At 38.1% G+C, this 15,795-nt stretch overlaps 1 protein-coding gene and 1 long non-coding RNA gene across 8 annotated transcripts in view; one reads left to right on the forward strand and one right to left on the reverse strand.

The window, feature by feature from the left end:
* The window catches only part of LOC106869993 (adenosylhomocysteinase-like 1), a 420,486-nt gene that overhangs the window by 245,459 nt on the left and 159,232 nt on the right, over positions 1–15,795 (reverse strand). The window lies entirely within an intron of this gene.
* Positions 1–15,795, forward strand: part of LOC106869995 (uncharacterized) — a 279,440-nt gene that overhangs the window by 90,584 nt on the left and 173,061 nt on the right. The window contains exon 3 of the long non-coding RNA XR_001409476.2: positions 123–233. This is a non-coding gene — a long non-coding RNA (uncharacterized LOC106869995). The remainder of the gene's footprint in view (positions 1–122; positions 234–15,795) is intronic.

The following is a 15,795-nucleotide window of genomic DNA, read 5'->3' on the forward strand; positions in this document are numbered from 1 at the left end:
TATATATATATATATATATATATATTTATATATATATATATATATATATATATGCTTATTTCATATAATTATATATATATATATATGCTTATTATCCTTTCTTTCTTTTTAACTATTCATAGGCCAACCACAGAGAAAAAGTAAACGATTGATAACGACACTAAAAGGAGATAACTCCATTAAATAGTAACATGGGAAATGGAAGTTATCTCCCTTACTCCACAAATTCAGAGGTAAGTTTTTATTTTGTTTCGTTTTTTTTTTTCTTCTTGTTTGCAATTGTTTCCAATGGGTTACCAGAAGACCTCAATAATTCTAAAGAACGGTGTGAAAGCAAGAAATTACATACTTAAAGCAGAATCCACAACAACGTGAGATAGCAACTTACCGTCCAACCCAGGCAGAATGGAAAACGGACGTTAAACGATCCATATGTATTTATATCCACAAACACACATGTACAAATATCCCTCTTACATGCTTGGAAGTACAGATGAGAGAAAATCTAAACTACGTCTAGCAGAGTTTATTTTAGTCTAGTAGAAAATATAGTACAGGAAACAATTTAGTATCATGAACAGCTCCGTGTTGTAGACAATGTGGTACTGTAGTCAATTTGGCAATTAAGGTGTCCAAAAAGGCCAGTCATTGTGAAAAATGGAGAGAGAAACAAGGTATGATGGGGTTGGGAACATACGTACATGTTTGTGGCAGGCGGGTATTAGTCCTCTCCGAAAACTGCTGCTATGGGCGATGACTTACAGTCATTTCCCCGTGTCTATGAGTCGTCTGCTGACTGTTGATGACTCATAGACAAATAAAATAAAATAATAAAAATAGCCTTTACTTGAAACACTGGTAAGGGTTTAGTGATAGAAAGGGCAGTAAAATAATGCCTCAATACTTCAGTGCCACCTGACTGGCACCCATGCCAGCAGCACGTAAAATGCACCATTTGAGTGTGGCCAGTGCCAGTGCCACTTGACTGGCATGTAAAAAGAAAAGCACCATTCATGCATGGCTGATGTCAGTGCCACCTGGCTGGCTCCCATACCAGTGGTATGTACAAACATCCATTACACGCTCAGAGTGGTTGGAGTTAGGAAGAGCATCCAGCTGTAGAAATATTACTAAATCAGATTGGGTCTTGGTGCAGCCTCCTGGTTTGCCAGTCCTCAGTCAAGCTGTCCAACCCATGCTGGCATGTAAAATGGACGTTAAAGGATGGTAATGATGAGCAGATGATGCCTCTCCATCACTAAAGTAACAAACCTCTAAGCCGTGGATATGTTTGGGCAGTAGTTACCTGTGACATTTTTACAAGGTTGGAGCGCAGATTCTACCTCAACCCCTTTTTGTCACCTGTTAATAGAAATGGAGACATTGGGTTAATACTTTGACATGCCAATCCCCAATTGTTAACAAATGGTGGATACAGCATAGCACTACTACAGTGCATGCCCCACCATACTACTACTTCTACTACTACTGCTGCTGCTGCTACTATATTCAGCAAATTTCCAGTGGTGTGAAAACGAAAAATATGACTTAGAAACAAATGAGATTATATATCAAAATAACGGCACATTAATGTGCGATACGCAACCAAATTCAGGCTCAACACTGGACTTAACAATCTACTTTAGTATCCAATATAGTATGATGCAGGGCAATAAACTCAGGATACGATAGTGTGGAATACTAACCAATTTATAAGGAAAAGGTGGGGAGAAACCAGTTGTATACACAGCTTTACAGAATGCACATGTGTTTTAATTATTTTGGCATCTTGCTGAGTTTATATATTTAAAATAAGGGAGGCACATTAACGTGTAATACGTAACCAAACTCAGACTCAACACTGGACTTAGTAATCCACTTGAGTATCCAAACTGAGAAACGGATAGAGTGTTGAATACAAGCCAAATTATAGGGGAAAGGAAAAAACCCAATTGTATCCACAACTTTATAGAACATGTGTTGTAATTATTGCGGCATCTTGCTGAAACACGTATGTTCTATAAAGCTTTGAATACCACACTTTCTGCTTTTTATTTCACATATCATTGTATCAACCAGACAAGAGGATGTTGTACATTAACCACTGGTCACAATGCGCTTCCAATTCTTTCTTGATTGCCCTTCCTTTCCATCTTGGCCCAAATCGTTTAAATCATCTTCCCATTAATGTAGAGACCTTCTAAGTGGCTTTATCCAATCCCTTCACAACCACTCAGAAACTGCAAAGGTCCAGTTAGTGTCTGTGAACCTTGCAACATGTCTGGCCTTACAGAACTTCTGCATTCAGCATTCTACAACCAGATACTAATCATCATCATTCAACGTCCATTTTCCTGTGCTTGCATGGGCTGAACAGAAGTTGTTGAGACAGATTTTCTACAGCCAGATGCCATTCCCGTCGCCAATCTGCACTTGTTTCCAGCTAATGTAAGATTTCCCAATTGCCAAACATATTTTTCACAGAAGATTGGAAACAGACAACATCACTTGTATGACAGTGATACCCATTTACAACCAACACATAATTTTAAGAAAAGGATACAAACAAATACATACAGTAAGGTACAATTATGAAAGAAGAAAATATGTACAATACTCCTTTATTTTTATCAAAAAAATTTTTAATTGGCCTCATTTTTGATATTTTCAGTGTCATTAATCATAACTATAATAATACTTTTATCACAACTTTTAATTTTTTTGATAGAAATGAGTATCATTTTCTTTTTTCATAACTGTATACCTACTCTTACCCCTCCCCCTGTATATACATATGTGATGGTTCTTCCAGTTCCTGTCAACCGAGGCTTTAGTGGGCCAAAGGCTATCGTAAAAGACACTTGCTGAATGTGCCATGCAGTAGGACTGGACCCAAGAGCATGCTATTGGGAAACAAGTTTCTTAACCACACAACCACTATTGCATCTCAGTTAGACATGGACCAGTAAATAAGAATACAGTTGATGCGAATGACAATTTCATCACTGACTAAACAAGCTCATTTTTGTTTATGTGATTCTTGTTGCTTTCCCTATTGCTCTCTGCCTTTCCAGTTCTTCACCCACAAATCTATTTATCCCAGTTCTACTATTGAATACTTCATCTTCCCACCTCACTCCTCCAATAAAAAGCTCTCTCTGAAACCAGAACACATCTCTTTTTTACCCCATGGAAGACACATCATCATTTAGTGATTAGAGTATTCAGATCAAACTGACTGACAATTCATCACCAGTGTCTTGAGGCTTTGCTGGTTCACTTTCACCCTTTCAAGACTAACTGACCCTGTTTCTATGACGATAACTTCATATTTTGAACTCATCTAAATAAAAATAAAAAAATCTCTGCCCTGAAATTTGCATGTTAATATCGTTATAGGTGCAAGCATGACTGTGTGGTAAGAAGTTTGCTTCCCAACCACATGGTTCTGGGTTCAGTCCTGTCGTGTGGCACTTCGGGCAAGTGTCTTCTACAACAGCCTCAGACCAACCAAAACCTTGCGAGTGAATACAATAGACAGAAACTAAAAGAAGCATGTGTGTGTATATGTGTGTGTGTGTCTGTCTGTCTGTCCCCCACCACCACCTGACAACTGGTGTTGGTGCCTTTACATCCCCATAATTTACCGTTTTTGTGGAAGAGTCTGATACATTAAGCCCAGGCTCAAGTGCTGAGGTTGATTCATTTAACAAAAAAATTCTTCATGGAGGTGCAACAGCATGGCCACAATCTGTTCATGTAACAAGTAAAAGATAAAAGGATAGAGATTATCATTAAATGTTCATGTTCCAAGCTAATATGGGTTGGGTGGTATGGTAGGATCCAACAGGTCTGATGATTGCATTCTGCTCCAATGCTTGCTTTAGCACAGAATTAGGAAGGACATGCAGGATGAACTTCCCATTACCAATGTGGTTATGTTCCAAAAACCTGCTTTATAATGACAAAATTATTATACTAAAGTCTTTGCCATTTTCAAGATTAACTGAAACAGAAGCAGTGTATCTTTTAAAAAAAATACTGCACCAAAACGTTTAAAGTTACTGTGGGCCACATGCAAAGAAATACAAGAGCCCAGTAAAATAACATTGAAATAATTAGCTTCAAGAAAACTCCTGTGTGAAACTGATAATATTATCCAGCCTCAGCAATGAATAACGATTGTTTGGCTGTTTTCATTACAATTTGGCAGAATGACAACAACAAAAGATAAGCTCAAGAAATCATCAGTGGACTGATTTGAGCTGCTGATAGTGTATTCACCACACGTTTTCGTTTTCCCTTAATACACATCAACACGCTTTCAGTAATGACAGACATTAAGACTTGATACAATCAGCATATAAGATTAATTATTTAAAACTTCACTATGGCCTCACTAAAGACTCTTTACTTTACATGAACATGCAACATCATCATCATCATCATCATCATCAATAATCTATACAACCAATGCAGCTTTTATTACGGCTCTATTGTTTTTTTCTGATGAATGTAGGAATACAAAAGACAAAACAGGAAAACTTGTGAAAGCAGAAAAGAGTCGATGGAAGAAACAGCTGATATTAGTCACAACATCAAGTTGTACTTTAGTTAATACAAAATGCATAAACAAGGATCAATAAGCTGCTACAAAATCACAAGGCAGATAGTTTAGAGATGGAGCAGAGTTAATTGAAGTAGAGTAATCCGAGGAGAAACTTCTGAAATAGCTCAAGCGTTATCCAGATTATGAAAGTTACAGGAAGAATTATAACCACTGTTGCTTACAAAGAAGAATCAACCTCAAAGAGATGCAGTTCAGCTTTGTGCCAGAAAGCGGTTTCACTGATCACTAATGTCATTTCCCTAATGAAATAACTGCAGCAGAAATTACTTTCCTTGGAGCAAATCCAATGCTTTGCATTTGCCAATCCAGACAAGATTTTTGACAGGGTTCCATGGTGGTTGCTAAAGAAATTGAAAAACTTGTGAGGGGTGTTCATGCAACCCATACAGAGGCACAGTCAGCTAGGCAGCAACATGAGCAAAATGGCAATGAACCCAATGATGAATTCAGAGTGCAGATAGGAGTCTGTCAGGGCTCAATTCCCACTACATCATCATTTAACTTCTCTTTACCATGCTGGCAATGGGTCAGACAGTTTGAGAAGAGATGGCAAGCCAGAGAGCTGTACCAGGCTCCAGTTTGTTTTGACATGGCTTCAATGACTGGATTCCCTTCCTAACACCAACCACTTTACAGAATGTACTGGGTGTTTTTAATGTGGTACTAGCACAAGTGCTTTTTAAGTGGCACCAGCACAGGTGTATTTTAATTCTAAAGACTACGACAAAGGAATTTAAGACTAGATATTCATGCAGACTCCTGTACACTGACAACTTTTTTACAGGTAATTCTGTAGAAGAATTCAAGAAGAAATTAGAGATCTAGAAGCAAACATTTGAATGAAGACACCTCAGATTTAACACAGCAAAGGATAAAAGTTAAAAAGTAGGAAAGAAGTTGTGAACCTGCTGTTCTCAGGAAATGACCATGCTTGATATGTAGAAAAGGAAGGAGTAAGCTGAAATTTATGATACATCCAGTGAAAACTATGGATACAGGTTTAGTGGTAAGTTAATGGTGATAGTAGACTTCTTATGTGGCAGATGTACAAGAGTAGCTAGGAGTAATTTGAAAGGCTTAGTCATTAGAACTGAACCTATAAGTGTTATGTCCCTCATCAAATACCAGTTTGCCTGACCATACAAAAAGCAGACTCATTACTACATCACTAATGTCTATAAACTGATTATGATATTGTCAAAACATCCTCAAGTGTTTAAGTGACCAAAATGACTACAGTACTATATTGTCCTATAACACGGAACTGTTCAGGATACGAAATTGTTTCCTGTACTATATTTTCTACCGGACTAGTCATTAACATATTGTGTACAATATTAGATATTTTTCAAACATTTTCTCATCAAATGCTTGAAAGAATTACATGAAGTAGATGGCATCTATAGTCACATCCTAAGTGGCTTAAATTTGTAGTTAGGCATCACTGTGAAAAGAAATGGAACAGAAATTTCAGTGAGTTATTACTCCCACTGACAAGTTTCTTTTCTTTCTTTTTTTTTGACAGAGTCTCCACTCACACTCCATCCAAGTCACTCAGACCCCTCTCACTTTTACTCGCGTCATATTTTGAGATGCCACCTGGACACTCACTAATATCTAGCTCTTCATAGCTATTACTGGTTAATTGTTCCTCTCTCCTCAAGACATGAATAACCATGTAGTTCCTCTGCAAGAATTTGCTCTACCCCAATCATTTCTTGCCTTAACCCTCATCTGCTAACATGACATCTCCACCCTCACTCTTGCAAGCTGCATGGTAACCTCACTAATGCTGGTCGTATGAGAAAAACACAAACTACATGTTGTAAAATGGTTGGTGTTGGGTCAAATATGGCCAGTTTCAATGCTAAAGGGTCAACAGGGTTAGAGATTTGTAGAAAAAATATGACAGGCAGGTGGAGGGGGATTGCATATGAATGGTGAGTTCGGGCAGTCGGGTAAAACTGCTAAGTAGGACCTGTGAGGGATGAGACAGAGTTGAGAGCCAGATAGATAGATGCATTGGGTAAGACTGGGTGAAAGTTGACACTGTTTGAGAGATGGTAAAAGTTGTGTAGAATTAGTAAAGGCAGCAAAATGAAGAAAGATCGTTATTTTGTAAGTGAGGCCTGAGGTAGGAAGCAAGTTCCTTAACCACACACCCACATATATGAAATAATATTGTGCCATGTCCTGCTTAAGAGTAACATTTCACTACAAGTATTAGTTTCATTAAGCATTCTTCAGCTAAGCTGAATTCCAATTCCATTGTTATCGTTATTGAGGGTTTTTTTTTAAATGAGATTTTTGATAGAATTTCCTAGTTTTTTAATAGTAAGTTAACACTAGTTAAGCTAATATGCTGTCTTAGTTACACTAAGTGCGTGTGTAACTCAATGTTTTAAACTTGAGGCAGATCAACCAATACATAACTGCTACTATTAAAGGAGCCTCACTTCATTTATGTAGTTTGTGAAAAATGATGATAAAAATGAGATGTGCTAATGATGGCATTGTGCCCAAGGGGCAGGGTCAAGGATAAGGTAATATGCTGAACAGAAATGAGAAGATAACAAAGCAGTTTAATTAAGTTGAAGAACTTTATAATTAGTAATTAGAAATAGAGAAATTTTGATAAGATTCTTAGGAAGTAAGAGTCAAGTTAATATATAATAGAAATATGAAAGATAAGAGGAACGAGAGAGAGGGAGGCAGAGAAAAGAGAGAGGAAGAGAAAAAAAGGAGAGAAAACAAAAATTTAAATATTCCTTATCATCAAGTTAATATCTATTGATTATTGTTGGTTTTGATATATAGCCTAAGGTCAGTCTTATTCCACACACACACATGTGTGTGTGTATACATATATGTATATATGTATATATGGCACGTAAAAGCACCATTTGAGCGTGGCTGTTGCCAGTACCGCCAGACTGGCCCTTGTGCCGGTGGCACATAAAAGCAGCCACTACACTCACAGAGTGGTTGGCGTTAGGAAGGGCATCCAGCTGTAGAAACTGCCAAATCAGATTGGAGCTTTGTGCAGCTATCTTGTTCACCAGTCCGCAGTCAGATCATCCAACCCATGCTAGTATGGAAAGCGAACGTTAAACGATGATGATGATATATATGTATGTGTGTGTGTGTATATATATATATATATATATATATATATGTATGTATATAGTGTAAACATAGTTAGCGGTTATAACAACCAACTAACAGATCAAATATCCGTATATACCATCTGTATCCGTTATCCGTTTAATTATCCCGGGCATTGGTGTGCAGGCATACCATGCATGTAGAGTGCAGGTAATAACAAGATAAGAGTTTATGAGGAACCGATGCAAATAATCAGAAAATGGAGAAAACCTCAGATTAACAAACACAGCAATTGGACCACGTTTATAACTTATTAATACAAAGCATAACAAGTAAGTGATGTCACCTATTTGTTATGTCATGCTTTGTATTAAAAAATAAGCTATAAATTTGGTCCAATCGATGTCTTTGTCAATCTGAGGCTTTCTCCATTTTCTGATTATTTATATGTGTGTGTGTGTGTGTGTGTGTGTGTGTGTGTGCAAAAAGGTAGAATTATATTTTGTCCTTTAATTTGGAGGATTCCAAAACAGATTTCTAATATAGATTCTTCATATTTTGCTGGTAGTTTACAGGCGTAAATTTGCGGATATGACAATAATATTTATATATGATGTGTTGTGAATTTATAGAAAGAAATCCCATAAAACTCAACAATATTGTTAAAAATGGAGAAGAGATGTTGAAATTTAAGAGAATTTTAATTCATGCAAACAATCATTTCGAACAGAGGTATTAAAATCATGCAAATTCATGGCTGAATAGAAATAAATTAATTAATTATATATCACTGTTCTCTTCAGTGCAAGAAGTAGAAACAAAAGATTATTAGAAAGGACTTCGTAAAGGAAATAGAGTATAATTTCGGATATCCATATTTGTCCTTATGAGAAAGAAATAAAAAATGTGAGTCTAGTTAGGTATAAACTAAAACTAACTCGACTCGTATTTCTTTCTTAATTTGATTAATTCAATTATTTCGATTCAACCATTAATTTGCATGATTTTAATATTGCTTTTCAACATGATTGTTTGCAAGAATTAAAATTCTCTTAAATTTTAACATCTCTTCTCCATTTCTAACAAATTTGTTGAGTTTTATGGGATTCCTTTCCATAAATTCACATAACACACCATATATATAAATATATATATGTACTCATATGCACACATGTGAAGGTGCATGGACAAGTGGTCAGTGGTGTTGCACTCATGAACATAAGATCATGGTTTCGATTTCTGGACCAGGCAGCATGTTGTCTTAAACAGAACACTCCATTTCCTGTTACTCCAGTCAACTATTCCAATCAGGGTCAATGTTGGCCTGCCTGGCTAGCAAGCAGGGTGGCATCATTAGAAAGCTACAACAATGCAAAGCGCATTGTGATCAGTGATGTAACATCTAATAGTTTGGCTGACACCATGACATACACATACATTCTAACTGTAAACTTGCTATATTTTTCTTCATTTTTTTTTTAATAAATACAGTAATATATAAGACCATTTTATGTGCCCTTCCTTTTTCATGACAGTAGGTGGTAATTAAAAATTTGGCTGCAATTTCTAGCAAGACAAGTGACCTTATAGAAACTTCCGCATTAACTCATTTATTTCATCAAAGTATCATAGGTTCTACCATCATTATCTTATGTCCATGTTTTATGCTTGCAAGGATTGAACTGGTCATCACTAACACAGCATCTTCTCTGTTTGATGTAATTCTTTGCTGTCCCTTTTCCTGAGATCACCCTTCATTACTACTTCCCATTTCTCCCTGGGTTTCTCCAAAGGCCCCTTCTACTCATCCACCCAACTAACTACCTCTTTACACCACTATCATGTCCATACAACTGTAGTCTTCTCTTTTCCACATTTATCCAATTCCTTCATTACCAATTTTTCTCTCCAGTATTTATTTATACACATTAACATTTCACATCCAGCAGAGCAAGCTCACTTCATTTCTTTCCACCTTCCATTTATCTTCCACAAAACCCATACTCCACTTCCATGCACCATGACTTCCCACAAAAACATTTTATTCATTGCTCAGAGAGAGAATCCTCCAGTTGCCACCAGAGTCAAAAGCTCTGTTCTAACAATTATGCTTCTGACTCCTGAGGTTCTATATTAGATTTTGTGGGGTCCACACAAGCAAAACAGTACAATGGGGGCTCACAGTAGTATTTTAGGGGCTAATGAAAACAATTTTGCTTTAGATGTGTATCTCCTGTAAGAAACAACCACGTTTCATAATCATTGTCGTCATTTAATGTCCGCTTTCCATGCTGGCATGGGTTGGACAGTCTGACAGAGCTGGCAAGCCAGAAGGCTGCACCAGGCTCCAATCTAATTTGGCAAGGTTTCTACAGCTGGATGCCCTTCCTGATGCCAACCACTCCAAGAGTGTAGTGGGTGCTTTTTACATACCACCGGCATGAGGGCCAGTCAAGCGGTACTGGCATTGACCATGCTTGAATGGTGCTTTTTACATGCCACCGGCATGGGAGCCAGTCAGGCAGTGCTGGCAACGATCAAGCTTGAATAGTGATTTTAACCAGCAAAGAACCCATCATGTGGCACTGGCATCGACCATACTCAAATGGGGCTTTTTGCATGCCACCGGCACAGGAGCCAGTCAGGCAGCACTGGCAACAATCACACTCGAATGGTGCCTTTTACGTGCCACCGGCACGGGTGCCAATCAGGAGGTGCTGTCATCGGCTACGACAATGATTTCACTTGCCTCAACAGGTCTTTGCAAGTGCTGTTTATTGCCCAATGATTGAAGGGTACTCTTAAATGGGTCGGTTATGCTGCACTGGCATAGGCCACAGTAACGGTCTCACTTGGCTTGCTGAGTCTTCTCAAGCACTGCATATCTCCAAAGATCTTGGTCGCCTGTCATCACCTTAGTGAGGGTTTCTTTCTTTACTCTACATAGTTCAACAGGTTTCCAACCACTGAAACCCGTTCCCAAAGAGAACGTTGTTGCAAACTTCCACAAGTGAATCGGTGAAAAACAAAATAGGAATTGTAAAACAAGTGTCTATAACTCATTTCTTTTTTTATTCTATTTGTTTCAGTCATTTGACTGCTGCCATGCTGGAGCACTGGCTTTACTCGAACAAATTGACCCCAGGACTTATTTTTTGTAAGCCCAGTACTTATTCTATCAGTCTCTTTTGCTGAACCACCAAGTTGCAGTGATGTAAACACACCATCATTGGTTGTCAAGTGATGGTGGGGGGACAAACACAGACATAAATACATGTATGAACACACACTGACACACATATATACGACAGGCTTCTTTCAGTTTCCATCTACCAAATCCATTCACAAGACTTTGGTCAGCCCCAGGATATAGTAAAAGACACTTACTCAAGGTGCCATGCAGTGGTACTCAATGCAGAACCATGTAGTTGGGAAGCAAGCTTCTTACCACACAGCCACTCCTGTGCCTCTAAGACTAATTTTTAAATATTAGTCATGCAGGGATCCAACAGGTAGAAAAAGGGAATCAAAGAGGTCCACAGGTAAAACAGGATTGAGAACCACTGTTCTTGAATATCCAACTCCAAACTTAATTAGTTAACTACTTCTAGGGAGCTCTTAAGTGTAAGAAAAATATTTAACCTTCCTCTTTTTACCATATTTCTAGAGAGCGCTTTTAAGTATAAAAGAAATATTTAACCTTTTGTTTTTTACCATATTTCTATTAAAATATAAACACTGCATTTATTTCTATAAATTTTGAAAATAACAAATTTAGTAAAATAATTTTGTCATGATTAAGTTGGTGTTGAGATTATAAATTAATGTGGAACTTTTGATGGGAAATTTAAATTTACATCACTTTATTTCTTTTTTGTTACCATATTTTTATTAAAATACACTGTCTTTATTACAATTAATTTATAAAATATGAAGACTGTAGGGAAATAACTTTGCTGTTATTAATCTCGTATATGAAACAGAACATGAACTTTGGTAGGAGTTTTCAATTTAGATCACTTTAACCCTATTTTTCACCATATTTTTCATCTAGATCTCTTTAACTCTTTTGTTAGTACATTCTTAGTGAATACACTGCCTTGTTTCAATTAATTTTTTGAAAGTAAGAATTTAGTAAAATAATTATTTCATTACTAAGTTAATGCTAGGAATGTTGAAACAATGTTTTGAAAATTTCAGACGGTTTAAATTTAATCATTTTAAAAGCAGAAGTTTAAATTACAGAACTAGGGGTAGCCTCAGGTGGACTGGTATCAAAAGGGTTAGCGGATCCACATGCTACTGATTAGTTATGCATATCTCCAACATACGAGGTTTCTTCCCAGCCAGGCTGTCTGTGGTCCCATTGCACTTCTAACCAAGTTTCCATTATGTATAAGTTACTGAAAGTACGACATGCTCCACATCCCAAACTGGATGCCAGTTCATTGCAGAGTTAAATTCTGAGCATTCGCTGGGACTTATTTACAGCCTACTGGTCTGGAGCAAATATGGAGTGAAGTGTTTTGCTCAAGAACAGAATGCACTGCATGGTCCAGGAACCAAAACCATCATTACACAACACCCTAGCCACTAAACCACATGCCTTCAATTATATGTAGATATATATATATTTGTGAATATATATATATAATTGCAAAAGAGGACAACAAACATTAAGGCAAGGCAAACATATACATTATTATTGGAAAAAAATTCAAAGCCATACAGCTGTTTCTGGAATATCCCAGAGTATGACAGAAACAAGTAAAAGACAAAACAAACAAAAAAAGAACTGAATGCATTCTTTTATTCGTTTCAGTCATTTGACTGTGGCCATGCTGGGGCACCACCTTTAGTCAAGCAAATCAACCCCAGGACTTATTCTTTGTAAGGCTAGTACTTATCCTATTGATACCTTTTGCTGAACCACTAGGTTACGGGGACGTAAACACACTAGCATTGATTGCCAAGTGATGTTAGGGGGACAAACATAGACACACAAACATATACATACATATATACACATATATATTTATACGACAGGCCTCTTTCAGTTTCTGTCTACCAAATTCAGCCTGAGGCTATAGTAGAAGACACCTGTCCAAGGTGCCACACAGTGGGACTGAACCCGGAACCATGTGGTTAGTAAACAAGCTACTTACCACACAGCCACTCCTACGCATGTGTATAATACTTGTCTATGTCTTGCCTGTTCTCATGTCTCTGTACACTCACACTCCTACTATACCTGGCCATATGTGTGTGTATAAAGCTACATCAATAAAACAATTGACAAATCACTCCACCAGGAATATGATAAAAATACAAATTAATGCTGACTATCCTCACCTGTTAGTTGAAGGGTTAGAGTACATTAAGTCATTATTGTTTCTCATGATAAACAAACAAGTAATTTATGCGATATATCAACGGTTTTCCCTGTTGTCTTTTTTTTATAACCATTCTGTGCTGTGCAACACATCAGTGCATCAATGCCAGCCATATTCTGTAGGTTCTCCTCCTCTTCCACCTCATCATCATCATTTAGCGTCCATTGACCCTGCTGGCATGGGTTGGACAGCTTGACCAGGACTATAAGCTGGAAGGCTGCACCAGACTCCAGTCTGATTTGGTATGGTTTTCTATGGCTAGATACCCTTCCTAACACCAACCACTCTGAAAGTGTAATGGGTGCTTCTATGTGCCACCAGCATGGGTGCCATTTGCATGACACCAATGGCTTTGCTCAGCTTGATGGATCTTCTCAAGCACAACATAATGACAAAGGTCTCAGTCATTGCTCCTATGAGGCCCAACACTCAAAAGGAACTCAACCACTTTGCCTCCATGAAGCCCAATGCTTGAAAAGAACTCGGCCTAGTTCCCTCTATGAGACCCAGTGCTTGAAAAGAACTCGGCCACTTTGCCTCTGTGAAGCCCAATGCTTGAAAGGGACTCAGCCACCTTGCCTCTGTGAGGCCCAGTGCTCGAAAGGAACTCAGCCACTTTGCCTCGGTGAAGCCCAGCGCTTGGCTGTGGATAGTTTTTTGGAACATGTGAGATTGCTGGCTTCTAGTCCAACCTGCTGCCATGTTTTGGAGGAATGGAACTCTGTGACTGGTTCTGACAACTCTCACACAACACAGCATAGCTGACTCAGAGAGAGGTGGGGAGACAGGCAGACAGAGAGAGAGAGAGAGAGAGAGAGAGAGAGAGAGAGAGAGTGAGAGGAATGGGGAAGCACAGACAAAGACGAAGGTGAGAAAGACAGAGTGGCAGAGAGGTGGGTAGGGACAGTGAGAGAGAGAGAATAAGAAAGCAGAATCGATCCCCAATATTTGACTGGTTCTTTACCGACCCCTGAAGGGTGGAAAGTGAAGCTGTCCTTGACAGAACTTGAACTCAGAATGTAAACAACCAAAACAATTGCAACAAGGCATTTATCTGGCACTCCTAGTCCTATCAACAGTCTGCCTTAATTATCAATTACAATTATCATTAAACATCAATAATTACAAACAAATGTGGATGTGTGCAAGTGTATGTGCGCATGAGTATGCATGTATGTGTGAGTATGCATATATACATATGAGCATGTGCATACATATGCATATGAATATACATGTGAGTATACATGCGTGCATGAGATTTTGTGTATGTGTGCGCGAGTATAAATGTATGTGTGGGTAGGTATGTGCATGCGTGTGAGTATACCAATATATGTCTATGCCTATGAATATGCATGTGTGTGCCTGCATGTGTATGTGAATGCATGTGAGTCAGTGTCTGTCTGTGTGAGAGCACGTGTGTCTGCATGTAAATGCATGTGAGTTTGTGCTTGTAAGTGAGAGTGTGTGTATGTAGGAGTATGCATGTGTGTGAGACAATGTGTACATGTATGCATGTGAATGCTTGTGTTTTTGTGCCTGAATGTGTGAGAGCTTGAGTATGTATGTGTGTGTATGCATGTGGATGCACGTGCATGCAGCAAAATATGCACCCTCAGCCTGGCAAAGACTGATGCCAACAACTGTTTTAACAACAACAAAAACATTTCATGGAAAAAAAAAAAAAAATAATAATAATAATCCTAATAAATCAAAGACAGACAATGCCAGCATTTCATAAAACTAACTCCAAGGAGAGTAAACACACGCATACAATCACACACACACACACACACACACAGAGGCATTTGCACACACGTGCATGCACATGCACACAAACGTGTGTGCACAGAAGGAAAGAAGAGCAAGCGCTACAGTTACTATGGCATTTCTGAAGATGGTAAAATATCACATTATCGTGTCTGGCAGTAGTCTGTTCGTCCTTGACCAATACACTGTTGTCTCGCGGAAGTCAAACTTGAAGAAAAATATTGACATAAACTTGCTATAATGAAGCTAGTTGGTCTATTGCTAATTGATGGTGGTGGTGGTGGTGGTGGTGATGGTTTGCTGATTGTTCCCTTCACTACTTACAATGTCAAATGTCTTAATCCGTCATTTAAATAATACAGATTCACTAAATACCATACAGGATTAGAAGAATAATAATAACAACAACAATAATCATCATTTTTATTATTATTATTGTATCTAAGGCAGTGAGAGCTGGGTGAAATGAAAGTGCACCAGACCAAATACTTCGTAGCATTTCGTCTGTCACATTCTGAGTTCAAATTCCACTGGGTTGACTTTGTCTTTCTTCCTTTTGGGGGTTAATTAAACAAGAACCAGCTGAGTACTAGGGGTTGATATAAGCAATTTTTCCCCTGCCCCGGAATTGCAGGCCTTGTACCAAAAATTGAAATCATTATCATGGTGAGCTGGCAGAATTGTTAGCACGCTGGACAAAATGCTTCACAGCGTTTCATCCATTTATATGTTCTCAGTTCAAATTTTGCCGAGGTCGACTTTGTTTTTATCCTCTGGAGGTTGATAAAATAAATTCTAGCTGATTACTGGGGTCAATGTAATCAACTAAACCTTTCTCCCAGAATCCCAGGCCTTGTGCCTATACCAGAAAGGGTTTTTATTATATCTTCTAGCAAATTT

This window comes from Octopus bimaculoides, chromosome 3, assembly GCF_001194135.2.
Source record: "Octopus bimaculoides isolate UCB-OBI-ISO-001 chromosome 3, ASM119413v2, whole genome shotgun sequence".
Classification (NCBI taxonomy): Eukaryota; Metazoa; Mollusca; class Cephalopoda; order Octopoda; family Octopodidae; genus Octopus; species Octopus bimaculoides.